The sequence below is a fragment of the Triticum aestivum genome, chromosome 6D (genome assembly GCF_018294505.1).
Source record: "Triticum aestivum cultivar Chinese Spring chromosome 6D, IWGSC CS RefSeq v2.1, whole genome shotgun sequence".
Classification (NCBI taxonomy): domain Eukaryota; kingdom Viridiplantae; phylum Streptophyta; class Magnoliopsida; order Poales; family Poaceae; genus Triticum; species Triticum aestivum.
The window spans coordinates 1,390,050-1,403,380 of record NC_057811.1 but is presented as its reverse complement, the minus strand read 5'-3'; positions in this window follow the sequence as shown (position 1 = coordinate 1,403,380).

Sequence of the window (13,331 nt, the reverse complement as noted above, 5' to 3'; positions counted from 1 at the left end):
AGATTAACCAACTCACCGTCTCACCATACTTATCATATGAAACAAGATTACACTTACTGACTAGAACCATATTTCCCATGCTCATCAGCGTTCTCCTATCTAGCAGCCGTTGCTGACAGATGGCCGATGCATTTGGAGAAGTCTGTGGATTGAGATTTGTTCAATGGCAAGTTGTCAAAAAGGACAAAGTCTAAATTATGTATGGGAAACGAGAGTGAAGGGACATAAATAGTGATTTGGACGATCTTGGAATACTAGCACATCACTTTCGACCGGCACAAGGCAGCCACGCAAGACCACAAACGTAAATATGCAATATGGAGCGGAGCAGGCTACTTCTACTTGTCAACCAAACCAAGACCAAAGACCAAGAGGGACATCAGAACTAATGGGGATCATGACTTTGGTATGGCCATTTCTATGCACACGAAGAGGGACATCAGGTATCTTCAGTCCGCTGAGGCAGATATTCAACAGCCCTGCATGTTGGCTATTTGTTCAGGCCAAAAGAGGATTAAAAGTCGACATTAGACAGCTGTTGAAAGTAACCAAACGATGAAGACCGTGTTGAACTTCTTGCACTGGCGTTTCAAAAAAACACAAGGCATCCATGCGTACGAGATTAGACTATACCTAAGGCCATGAATTGTTGTTATTGGTAACCAAACCGGGACTCCTGCGCCACGCCCAACTTGAAGCTCATCAGCGTCGTTGGCTGACCGCCGGCGCCATGTTTTCATGTGCACGGGTGCGTGCGTGGCTGATCGGCACCATGTTTGCGATTTCTTCCACCCTACCATGCTCCTCTGCATATGCTCAGCCTCCGTCGCTTGTCTGACGTAGCTATCGACCTGCACTTTCCCCATCTCTCTCGTGCAGCCACGCTCCCACACCTCGTAGGCATACTCGCGGTTGGTGTACTGGTCAGCACGCCGGATCCCAGTATGGGCCGGTCTTCGTTAAGAGGGATCCCAGGGCGCGATGGTGTACATGTGTGGGGACTCGACCCAGAGAGCTGCGAGGATGTTGGCCTGCTCGCGTACAGCTTCGCCCCCGCCGAACATCATGTGTACGTGTTCTTTCTGCCGCCGCGGGGTGACGGTGTCGAGCTCCACGGGTTCGGCGAGGCTACAACCTAACCGTCGCGTGCCTCGCATTGAGCCGGGGAAACGCACGGTGGCAACGCTCTGTATTCTGAACACAATAGATGAGTTTGGCAACACTGTAGGGCATGTAGATTGCGGCGACGGCGTCGGCATCGGCCGCGGCATGGGCGCTCACGGAGGTTCCCGGCCGGGTCGGAAAAGTGCTCTCCCTCGCGCACTAGGCAGACAAAGTACACGTCAAGGAACCGGGTTTTCCATGAGATGGCGCGGTGGGGAAGTTGAGGCTGGTGACAAAAGAGAGCTGATCAGCCATGTGGTACATTGCCGCGGGCTCCACTATTCATGGTTGGTCGGCATACGCCGCAGGCGATGCTCAGGTTCACTTCATTCCATCGGGTGGAGAGAGGGATGAGAAGGATGAACTTGCCACGTAAGTAAGTCAATGGTTAAGACCGGTCAACGTATACCACATCAGCCAAATATGTTGAATACAGTGGCGGTGACTGTCCAGTGACACACTTATCGAAAAAGGCTTTCGCCCCGCTTTATATATAAATCCATAACCGTCAACAAGTGGATACAAACACACGCCACCACAACACACGCATACACCCAAGGCTAGATACATAGGCGCTGAGCGCAGCTACACCACCCCTATCGCTACAAGAGCTACCAGGGTCCTCAACCGTGAACACCACCGCGAAGAGACGAAGCCGCATACGACGAATTGTGAGCTCCAAGGCGGCGCCTTCAAGAGGGTCACGGCACCAGAGCGCCGCCACCGCCCAATCCGCGAATCAGGGTTTCCACTGGAGCAACACAATGGGCAATGAGGACCGCGCCGACGCCTTCAAAAAGGGAACGAACTCGCTGCCGCCGGCCTGCACGCCACAGCCACCACGCCATTTCACGAACCGGGGCCAGGTCTCCGTCGCCACCTCCGGCAACAGCAAGACCCGGAGGCACCCCTGCCAACTCCCCTGAGCGCCCCTGCCACCATGGCCAGCCACAGACGAGAGAAGTCGAGCCGCCGTGCTCCACCTGCCGAGCGCACCTCCATCCGCAGCTCCGACTACCCCAAGAATCAGGGGAAGGAAGGTCGAACCGCCGCTACCACGCCACCACCCCAACCAGCCGGAGTGGCCCCGGTCGCCCGCAGAGCCTCCGCCGCGCCGCCACGTCCTGCGACCCGCGGCGCCCCGGCGAGACAGCACCGGCCCGCGCCAGCCCCTGCCTCGCGAGGGGGTGAGAAGGCCCCGCCGCCGCCGGCGCCGACCGGGCTTTGCCCGGGCGCGCCCTCTGGCAGCGGCGGGAGGAGGAGGAGGAGGGGAGAGGTGGAGAGGCGGCCGGCGGCTAGGGTTCCTCCCCTGCCACCCGCGGGAGCGCCAGAGGAGGAGGAGGGGAAATACGTACCTTCTATCGTAATCTCTCTTTCGTGAGTCGCCCTCCAGTGACACACTTACACAGTCTTAGTGACCGTATTCCGACACTTTCTGAATACAGTAATGAAAGTGAACCCTAGTGTCAAGTTTGAGTATTATAGATGTAGTTTACTCGATAACATGAGGTAGAAAATGAAGGGGCATAAATAGTTATGTAGAAATTGTTGGAACATGCAGCTGCTACTTGGCTACTAAGCAAAGAGGGCAAGAGGGGAATGGCAATGAGGGTCATCCCATCATGCTTTGTTTGGTCATTTCTAGCCTTCTTGATCATCCACACTGGCCAATCTAGAGACGAAGTCCCGTTGCGTGCTTTTTAATTGATTCTTTTTGCACTGGATTGATATACAAATTTTGCACGTTTTCCTATTTATTCAGAATTTTTAGAGTCACTGAAGTACCAAAGTTATCCAGATTGCTAGACTTTTCTGTCTTTGACATATTCTGTTTTAATTGTGTTGTTTGCTTATTTTGATGAATCTATGGATCGTATCGGGGGTATAAGTCATGCTGAAGTTAGAATACAATAGATATAATGCAAAAATAAAATATGAATGTGTTTGGAACAGTATGTAAAGTAATATTTTGTTTTGTTATACTAACGAATCTCACGAAAGTCTTGTCGAGTTTTGTGTGATTGAAGTTTTCAAGTTTTGGGTGAGATCACAATGAATGAAGGAATAAGGAGTAGCAATAGCCTAAGCTTGGGGAAGCCGAAGGCACCCTTAGTCAATATCTAAAGGACTACCAAGAAGCTAAGCTTGGGGATGCCCCGAGTGGCATCCCCTCTTTCTTCTAATGACCATCGGTTATTTTACTTCGTGCTATATTTTCATTCGTCGTATGATATGAGTTTTGCTTGGAGCATCTTGTATTATATGAGTCTTTGTTTAGTTTGCTTTTTAGTTTGTCGCAATCATCCTTGCTGAACACACTTGTTTGAGAGAGCCAGATGCATATCATGATTTGTTAGAAAGCTCTATGTGCTTTACGTATATCTTTAGAGTTATGCAATTTCTCTATGTGTTTCACTTGTATCTTCTTGAGCATGTTCATGTTAAAATTTTGAAGAAATATATGAACTCTCATATTTCGCTTATATCTTTTTAAGAGTCAATGGTAATTTGCACAAGATATGAATTTTGTCTCAATATGATAGATATCCAAAAAATATGCAATAAAAACTTTCATGAAAGATCATTGGATATGCTAATCTTGATTCTTTGTAATAGTTTTGCGATATGAAAATAAAAATATGTGAGTGATGCTAGTGCGTAATTATTATTTAGTAAGAATATTAGCGTTAATGTTTGTGATTCCCTATGCCGGCACATTAAGTCAATAGTTATGCAACAAAGTTATATCCTACTTATGGTGCATCATTCGATGTTGGTTGTGTTCAAGGCGTGTTTATGATGATTTTGTCTTTGCTATGTTTCTGCCATGCCGTGCTAGGTTTGTTGCATCAAATATGTATGAGATGTTAGATGGGTACATAGATATGTTTAGATGTATGGGTGATCATATTGTCTTTAGAGTTTATTTAGAGTTCATTTTGATGTTCATTGAAGAAAAAAAATTGTGGCAAAGTTATGAAATTTAGTATTGTTATGGCATATACTCTACTCTGCTCAAGATCGATGGATGGATGGATGTATATAGAAAATGTTGATATGATGAATTTTTTTGTTCATAGAATTTTTTGTCCATGTATGTATGTATATATGTATATGGATTGATTGGTTGATGTATATAGAAAATGTTCATATGTAGAGTAAAACACTTATTTGAAGTGTCTCCATTAGAACTATAGATCAATGGCGATCATCCAACAAAGTTTGTAAATTATAACAATTTCTGGAATTAATATCAAGTGGCACTTTTCAAACAAAGTTTTGAGCAAGCTAATGGACTCTGGCAGAGATGCAATTGATACTATCTTGTAGATCACAGGAGAGTCATCAATATTGATATAAGGCACTAACCCATAGGATGTACAGAACAATATCGACGGGAACACCCCTTCACCTATATCGTGTAGTGACGCGTAAGAACACCCCTAACTCTGTCGGGAACTCGACATATCCCCGATAAATTCGACATGAGGGGGAGGATTGAATCCACAAATTATCCCTGACAACATATCCCCGACGACATGCATGGATAGGCGGTCCGCAAATTATCCTCTCTCGAAAGATAGGACGACTCATCAGACACGAGGGGGTAGGATCGAATCCTCGACGATCGTCTGAAACTGACTGTTATAAAACTTGTCAACTTTGCATGATGTTAGCCACTAATCCATTGCGCATATATATACATATGATTCCTTGTTGTGATTAGGTCTATGTTTGCCACTATATATATAATCCATCTCTCATGGTTGTATGTTGCCATGTTTCAATATTTGCCGAAACTATGGACAGGGACTTAGAAAAAGAAGAGTTGTTGGGGGATATAATCCGCGACGGACGTGATATCACCTTGTCGTTTCTCAACGACACCGATGGTGAGGAAAGAGAGGATGACCGCTCCGGTGATGGAATGGAGAAGGAAGGAGATCATGACGGCTCCGATGATCGAGTGGAGGAGGAAGGAGATCATGACGGCTCCGGTGATCAAATTGAGAAGGGAGCCTTAACTGTTTCAAAGTACGGCGAGGAATATATATATATTAATTAAGCCTCTGCCGACTATTGATGCATTAATTGTTTTTGTATGTACATATACTGTTGGGAAACGTAGCATGTAATTTCAAAATAATTCCTACGCTCACGCAAGAACTCTCTAGGAGATGCCTTGCAACGAGGGGGAGAGTGTATCTACGTACCATCGTAGACCGTAAGCGAAAGCGCTTCACAACGCGGTTGATGTAGTCGTACACCTTCACGATCCGTCCCGATCAAGTACCAAACGTACGACACCTCTGCGTTCAGCACACGTTCAGCTTGATGACGTCCTCGCCTTCTTGATCCAGCAAGACGGCGATGTAGTAGATGAGTTCCGGCAGCACGACGGCGTGATGACGGTGTTGGTGAAGAACAATCTCCGCAGGGCTGCCACTCATCCCACCATTGCACAGCGTCAGAGAAACCCATACTATTTCTCCCTCTCTCCTCCTTATTGGCGTACCGGTGTAATGTTGAGCACGCGGCAAGAGAACTCTCTCAGCTGCTACGGTGGACTTGCATAATTGGCGAGAGCGCGGTACGTGAAGCCTGGCGGGTACAAGTAAGTAGAGCTTTGATCTTCCTTCTTTGGATTGAGAAGTAAGAATGTTTTCATCTCGGAGCATGTACGTAGTAATCGTTATCAGCAAAGACCTACACCTTGACCTGTGAGAGTGACTCAGCTAGGTGACGAGCAGGCAGATCATTTGAGATACGGTCATCAGCTAGTACTAGTATGTATCCTAAAATCTTCACAGTTGGACAAGTCGTTCCGATGTTGCTCTCAACTAGTACCAGTTTGTGCCCCAGATTGCTCAGGTACGTACTGGCCGACATCGATGGCATGACCTCACCTTCATGTATGACTGCCATCGACACTTTGGTTCTTTCCGAGACTAATTAAAGACCTCCATCACGTCAGACAACCTACCTCATGTAGAAAATAGTGTTCGAACACGACTCCTCTTGTTTCCATGGACGACGAGAACCTCAAAATAGTATTCCAGGTTGGTTAATTACTGCGAGTGGCCGTGTCTTGCCAATTAACAGTCTCAATCGTCTACAAAGTGCCTTGTCCAACCACGAGTTGGTTGCTGGCTCACACCGAAAAGAACACAGGAAGGAGCTCCTTGGAAATTTCCTTGCATTGATCTGTCTTGGCAGCCACTTGTGCTCGTGGAGTGGAGTGCAGTACCATGCAGTACAGTCATGTGCATTGCCTACAGGTTCATCCAGTGGACTCCGGCCGTACCACTTCCAAGCTGTTGCATTCCTAAGCCAAATTTACATTCATCCGTGTCCTTGTATTCCTAAGCCAGATGCATGCATCTACCCATTTATTTGTCTATCTTTATATCATTATTGTGTTACTATAAATTGATATGAAACAAACATTGTAGATTCATCTATATAGTGGATGCGGGTTTCGTGAACATGCATGGTGCCACGTGCACCCTTTTTGAAAAGTAAATTGAAAAAACTACAAAAATAAAAAATGTCTAAATTTGTTTTTGTAATATACATAGTCGACTTGTATACTCGTGTATGAAGTTTCAGAAACTAATCACATTCTTGGTAATCTCGGCGAAACCGAACCTATACTAAAAAATACACTGTTTGATGAGTAGTATGGTAACAATTGTATTTTCTTCACCAAGAATACCATGAGTGTCAATACATCACGAAACTTCACAGAGTAGGATGGTCGACTAAGTTCCATACTACAAAATTTCACAATTTTTTAAAAGATCACCAGTATTTTTTATCAAATTACTCTTCACGTGGGTGCGCATATGAATCCATGTTCACCTTTGTATTTTTGCTACATAGTAGATTATTTCCATGATGGAAATCTGTCGATCCAATTTTGTTAACCTTACCATGTTTTACAAGTGAAAACGCAAATGTAGTTTCCTACCTGTCATTTCCAAGATGATCCAAAAGAATGTTCAGACTAGTAGCTAGTGTATGCAGTTCAATGCTTGTATACTAGAACCAAATCAAATGGCTCAATAGATGACGGAGGACGTGTGAGTATTCAAGGCTCGTTTACTTGGCTGAACATGTCCGGTCGTAACTGGTTTCAACATATGCACACGTACATATCTTATTAGCCACAAGCATACTTCCACCAAAAGATTTTGTTTGTGTCCCAACTTAGCCCATCACAAGCTCTCACGGTCAACGAAGGATATTACTTCTCCCGGAAAGACCCGATCAGTCTCGTAATCTTGGCAAGACATTTCGACAATAGTAAAACAAGACCAGCAAGACCAGCCGACTGTGCCGACGAACCACCGCTTCACCCGAGCTCGATGCGGCTCCATCGGTCATATACAAGTTTACGTACCTCCAAAGTACCTACCTAAAAGAGACGGACCGTCCAGATTATGTCAATGTCAATGGCAAAGGCACACATTTGCTGTCACAATTTTGGTCATCACAATCAACAATGTCAATTGGCCAGATATACAATCGGTTTAATAATCTTACATTCCTATACCCACACTAAACATGCTCACTGGTGCCACTGTCTAGCAATACCTATACCTATGCCCCTACATATCCGTCAACCAAAATAACTTTCAGATGTAGTTACACTAGGGAGTTAAAGTTCTCCTTGTGCGATGGCAGAAAGCATGTTGAACTCGGTGCAAGGGGACGTGTTGCATGTTATACGCAGGGCCGCCGATCCCTGATGCGCATACAATTGGGAGAGTTGAGATATTAAAGGATATTGCAATCTTGGAGAAAAAAGCATAGAGATAGCTACAATAGATAGATGTTTATTGAGCTAACTATGTAGTCTATCATCTATCATGCTGTATGTTGGGGATATACCCCGCAGTATAACCCGGCCGGACCTATGACCCGGCCTAGAATTGGCGACTCATTGGTGACCCGGCCAAGACTTGGCGCCTCATCGGTAAACCTGCCCGGACTGGCGGCTTATATTGTGACCCAGTTAGTGAGCCGGACAGACGACAAGACCCAAGACCCAGAAGGCGGCTTGGGATAAGGCCGACTCAAGGAGAGGCAAGGACGGTCGGCTCACGAAGAAGGACCTAAGGGAGCAATACCCGGCAAGGGAAGCAGACCCGGACTTGTATCCGGTTTGTAAGAAAAGATAGACTAGTCTCGGACATGTAACCCGCACCTTCAACTTATATAAGGAGGGGCAAGGCACCCCTAGAGAGAGAAGTTTTTTCGGAGACAGATGACCAAGTCTGTACAAGATCAAAGTAGATGCTCTCGAGATAGAGGTAGAGAAACCCGCCCTTGTTACCGAGATCATCATCATCAATATCAATCAAGCAGGACGTAGGCTTTTTCCTCCACCGCGAGGGGCCGAACCTGGGTAAAAAACCTCCCGTCTCTCGATTCCGATCAACCCCGTTCAAGATACCACGTAGATGCATTGGCCTCACGAATAAGTCCTCACACTAGGACATCTGCCGTGACAAAACCGCGATAGTTGGCGCACACCGTGGAGCCCACGCACGGTGGTGTTGCGTTGTTGGAGGGATTTCTACAAGGTTGAGAAGCTAGCAGTGTGTTGGATGTAAAAGAGCTGGCACAGAAGACGTCATCGCCGACGAACAGTCAAAACAACATGTACAAGATTAAAGCTCAATAGAAATTAGGGTTGCGGACGATTCCGACCCCGCTATCTCACAAGTCGCCGAGGTGGATAGGTTTCTTCGTCGTCAACACTGATCTCTACTACGGGCGTGTGAGTCAGACAGCCGTGTCCAGTTACACGGTGTTTTGGTTTTCACTGCAAGGGTGATGGTTGTGTTGTGGATATATAGCTCACGCCACCATTATCATGCGCCAGTATCTTACCGTGCCATAATGCTCAATGAATGTATTTGTAAGCCACGGCCTCTGCGACCCAGTATCCATCAACACGACGCGAATGACTCGCCAATCCGTGCGGCTTACCGTGCCTGCGATTGGCTCGCTCGTCCGCACCGGCTTACAATGCCATGACTGACTCATCTGTCTGTTCCCGCGTCCCATTCACCCGCGTCCATGCCGACTTCGATGCTGCGGTCGTCTTTACCATCCGTCTCTCACGGTCCGGTCCACATCAACACATGGGCCGCACCTATGTGCACAAGCTAATTAATGAGCATATGCAAGTTGCCGCTCCTGCTGCCCGATTTATTCCAAACAACTCTAAAGAAAGTCATAATATATTATCAGCCTCTGCCTCCACAACCGGCTGGGGTGAACTACTGGCCGGATTACTGGTATAACTCATATGGGGTCATTTGTAACCCGCCACGGACAACCTTAAACCTTCCGTGGATTTACATCGCGTTACAATGAGTATTCCGAGGATCATCAACTTGCCACCTTGCCTACAGCTTCAACATATTCCCGCGTTCTGCGGTCCAACTATATGCCGGCTTATGCCACAGCGAAGGATGAAGAAACTCAAGCTGACTCCTCGGGTCATCTTAAAACTCGGGGGCTTCATAGACATGATCAGGCAAAATTGGCCGGTTTCAATGAATTCAGGAACCCCGGGTTATTGCAAGGAAGATAAACCCGGTCCCGGGGACTGCTGTCCAGCTCAAGAGAAAGATTCTGGGTTATCCGAAAAGTTTCCGGTTCAAAATCTGGCTCAAGAGAAATCCATCTCTCATAAAAGTTTTTGAAGCTCTCAATATCCGATTTAAAATTCCGTCTGAAGAAGAATCCGTCTCTCGCAAGTTCGAGTTCTCAAAAAATTAAGGTTGCAAAAGAGGATTTGTTGCCATGATGCACGGTTCAAACATGGGTATCCTGCCGTATCAGTGAAAAATTAAAGGTTGCCAAAGAGAAATAGTTGTCACAATGCGCAGTTCAAACATAGGTATCCTGCCTTGTTGGCAAAAAGTAAGGTTACCAAGGAAGACTAGTCGCCATGATGCACAGTCTAAACATGGGTAGCTGATACGTCTCCAACGTATCTACTTTTCCAAACACTTGAATGATTTAAATGGAACTAACCCGGACTGACGCTGTTTTCAGCAGAACTACCATGGTGTTATTTTTGTGCAGAAATAAAAGTTCTCGGAATGATCTGAAAATCCACGGAGCAAAATTTTGAAATTAATAAAAAATACTGGCGAAAGAATCAGCATCAGGGGGCCCACAACCTGTCCACGAGGGTGCAGGGCGCCCCCCCACCAAGGCGCACCCCCTGCCTTGTGGGCCCCCTGGACCTCCACCGACCTCAACCGCAACTCCATATATTCACTTTCGGGGAAAAAAATGAGAGAGAAGGATTCATCGCATTTTATGATACGGAGCCGCCGCCAAGCCCTGTTCTTCCTCGGGAGGGCTGATCTGGAGTCCGTTCGGGGCTCCGCAGAGGGGAATCCGTCGCCATCGTCATCATCAACCATCCTACATCACCAATTTCATGATGCTCACCGCTGTGCATGAGTAATCCCATTGCAGGCTTGCTGGACGGTGATGGGTTGGATGAGATTTACCATGTAATCGAGTTAGTTTTGTTAGGGTTTGATCCCTAGTATCCATTATGTCCTAAGATTGATGTTGCTATGACTTTGCCATGCTTAATGCTTGTCACTAGGGCCCGAGTGCCATGATTTCAGATCTGAACCTATTATGTTATCATGAATATATGTGAGTTCTTGATCCTATCTTACAAGTCATTAGTCACCTACTATGTGTTATGTTCCGACAACCCCGAAGTGACAATAATCGGGACCACTCCCGGTGATGATCGTAGTTTGACGAGTTCATGTATTCACTAAGTGCTAATGCTTTGGTTCGGTACTCTATTAAAAGGAGGCCTTAATATCCCTCAGTTTCCAATAGGACCCCGCTGCCACGGGAGCTAGTTCTGTGTCACCCTATATTATAATTGTTGCATGAGGAATCGCATCCGACATAATTATCCATCACTGATCCATTGCCTGCGAGCATTTCACATATTGATCTTTGCATAGTTACTTCTCCGTTGCCACTGTTACCATTACTACAAAACTACTACTGTTACTTTTTCCACCGTTACTGTTACTTCCATACTACTTTGCTACTAAATACTTTTCTGCAGATATTAAGTCTTTTTGGTGTGGTTGAATTGACAACTCAGCTACTAATACTTGAGAATATTCTTGGGCTCCCTTTGTGTCGAATCAATAAATTTGGGTTGAATACTCTACCCTCGAAAACTGTTGCGATCCCCTATACTTGTGGGTTATCAATAGCCTGTTCAAACTTGATCATTGGTCACTTGGGGGCTTCCAACCCATTGGGTTTACCTTTCTTACCCTCTTGATCGGCTATAAATGCCATTAGGTTATTACTGCCTGCTTGCAACTTGCCACTCCAATAGTTGACACGCCATACCTTGTCAGTTAAACTCTTTTCAGAGACCCTAAACTTGTCTATGGTTTAAATGGCGGTTTGTCACGTGAGGGCCGGCTTACAGTGCGTTAGGACAAACCTACCTTGTCAGTTTTGAGGTTATCCAATATGTGGCCTGCTATACCTTTGACAGTTAATCTTTTTTAAAGACCCTGAACTAGTCAAAAGGTTTAAACAGTGGATTTATGTCACAGAGAGCCGGCTGATGGGTTGCTTGAGATTCTCCACTATGTCACACGCCGTACCATTGACAGTTAATCTTTTCCATGACCCTGAACTTGTCAAATGGTTTAAGCGTCGTACTATGTCACGGAGAACCGGCTTAAGAAATTGCGGTTGCCCCGCCCAATTTTTTTGAAATTATATTTGACTTGTTAAAGCCAAATTTTGGCCGAGTTATTAAATACTGACTTATGGTAACGGGGGCAAGTATGTTTTTGTTCCCCTTCTTTTTTGCAGGAAATTTCTTTGCAGACCTTTAAGTCGCCCGATTTATGGCGGGTTAGCATGGATTCATTTATATTAAGGACATGAGGTGTCGGATTGTTATCTAAGGAGTTATGGCGACCATGAGTCACCAAGGGGTTAACCCGCCAACAGAGGAAATCCTTGCTTTCAAAGGACAAACATATTTTGTTTTGCTTCCGTTTCTTTTTTTTGCAGGAAATTTCTATGCAGACTTTGAGTCGCCCGGTTAATGGCGGATGATACGTCTCCAACGTATCTATAATTTTTGATTGTTCCATGCTATTATATTACCCGTTTTGGATGTGTATGGGCTTTACTATACACTTTTATATCATTTTTGGGACTAACCTACTAACCGGAGGCCCATCCAAATTACAGTTTTTTTTTGCCTATTTCAGTTTTTCGGGAGCGATCTTTTTGGAACAAACGCAATCCAGGAGTCTTGTAGTGGACGTCAAGAAGCAGCCGAGGCGGCCACGAGGGTGCTAGGCGCGCCCCGGGGGGGCCTGCCTCGTGGGCCCCTCGTGGCTCCCCTGACTGACCTCCTTCGCCTATATATATCTAGGTACCCCGAAAACATCCAGGAGCACCACAAAACCCTATTTCCACCGCCGCAACCTTCTGTTTCTATGAGATCTCCTCTTGGAGCCTTTTCTGGTGCTCTGACGGAGGGAGAATCGATCATGGAGGGCTTCTACATCATCGCCAAGGCCTCTCCGATGAGTTGTATGTAGTTTACCACAGACCTTCGGGTCCATACTTATTAGCTAGATGGCTTCTCCTCTCTCTTTGGATTTCAATACAATGTTCTCCTCGATCTTCTTGGAGATCTATTTGATGAAACTCTTTTTGCGGTGTGTTTGTCGAGATCCGATGAATTGTGGGTTTATGATCAAGTTTATCTATGAGAAATATTTGAATCTCCTCTGAATTCTTTTTATGTATGATTGGTTATCTTTGCAAGTCTCTTCGAATTACCAGTTTGGTTTGGCCTACTAGATTGATCTTTGTTGCAATGGGAGAAGTGCTTAGCTTTGGGTTCAATCTTGCAGTGTCCTTTCCCAGTGACAGCAGGGGCAGCAAGGCACGTATTGTATTGTTGCCATCGAGGATAAAAAGATGGGGTTTATATCATATTGCGTGAGTTTATCCCTCTACATCATGTCATCTTGCTTAATGCGTTACTCTGTTCTTATGAACTTAATACTCTAGATGCATGCTGGATAGCGGTCGATGTGTGGAGTAATAGTAGTAGA